This window comes from Cervus canadensis, chromosome 4 (genome assembly GCF_019320065.1).
Source record: "Cervus canadensis isolate Bull #8, Minnesota chromosome 4, ASM1932006v1, whole genome shotgun sequence".
Taxonomy (NCBI): Eukaryota; Metazoa; Chordata; class Mammalia; order Artiodactyla; family Cervidae; genus Cervus; species Cervus canadensis.
The window spans coordinates 64,552,847-64,554,317 of record NC_057389.1 but is presented as its reverse complement, the minus strand read 5'-3'; positions in this window follow the sequence as shown (position 1 = coordinate 64,554,317).

Below are 1,471 nucleotides of genomic sequence, written 5' to 3'. Positions count from 1 at the left end.
TGATCACTAAATGCGTTTGTATAGATCCTGGGACAGGTAGTTCTGGCCCTGGGGGAAGCGAGGCAGGACCAAAGGAGCCATGGGGGGTGGGGGGGGGCCCTCCACAGGCTGACTGGGGACGCTAGGGGTGCAGTACAGCACAGAAGACAACCTCATTTGTGTCCTCCTCTTCTCGAGCCTCACTTTCCCCATCCAGGAGGTGAAGACGTGGAGGGGGTTTGTGGTGGGCCTCCTGGGCCCCTCTAGCCAAAGGAGGCACCTCCGGCTCAGAGAGGTCAGGCTGCTGGCCCAGAACCACACAGCCTCAGGGGTGGGGGCTCTGCGACATGCTCTGTTGATGCAGAAGACTTTCTTTACCCAGGGCCTTCCCATCTTGAGGCAGGCACTAGGGGGCAGCTGGGGACCCCCTCCCCGCCGGCCGGGGCTGCTGGCCCTTTAAGAGACTCGTTTTGGCGCGGCCTAGGGGTTATCGATTGCAGCCTTGGAAACACGATTAGATTATCCCGGCTGGGAACGGCAGCCTGGCGGGGCCGCGTTGGGGGAAGCAAGCTTCTTGTAAACGGCTCCCCGAGGGTCTCTGGGGCTGGGTCTCCGGGGCTTGATGCTGGGGGCTTCCCAGGTGCCGGCGGCCCTGTGCTCCAGATCTAGGGGTGGATAATCGATTCCTCCGTTTTGTGAGTAGGAAACTGGGGCGCACAGAGGGGTGCGCCATTGTCCAGCACATTTATTGAGTGCCTCATGTATGCAAGGAGCGTGAATTCAATAGTCACTATATAGAAAAACGTCATTAAGTAGTAGTATTATCAAAAATAATCATCCCTGCTGTCGTAGGAAGCCTTTATTTGAGTCCACTCTGATCACTGCGACAACTGGTATGGGGTGGGGGAGCCTATGATCCCATCTTGCAGATGGGGAAACTGAGGCCTGAGCTTTTGCAAGCCTGAGGGGCTGAGCCAGAACATGCAGCTTCCCCCCTCCCTTCTCCCCGCTCTGATTCCTGGAGCACCTCCCAGGTGAGTCACTTATAAAGGGAAGAGACTGGTTTGTGGGGACAAGCCCTTCCACCAACCTTACTTTGTACTGTAACCCCAAAGGCCTCTGGGAGGCATTTGAGCTTGGTGGGTTCGTCTGAAGGCAGATTTACACCCCCCTCCCCAAATGTTGGCTGAGCAGGTGGTGAGTGGGGAGGAAAGCGTGGGGAGGCCACTGAGTCTGTGGCTGGGGCACCACCTCCATCACCGAATTCTGAAGCCTGGGGAGAAAACTTCACTCATCCAAGCCTGCCCACTTGTGTGAGTAGGATTCGCGAAAGGCCCACCCCTCACACACTCCTCTGTGCATTCCAAAACCTGAGTGACTTCCTTGACCACCTACTGTGTGCAAAGGCTTTACCCCCACCTGCCCTCACCTGAGTGCACCTGCAGGACTTGCAGTAAGAGCGGATCCCTGAGTCCACCCACGTTCACCCTGC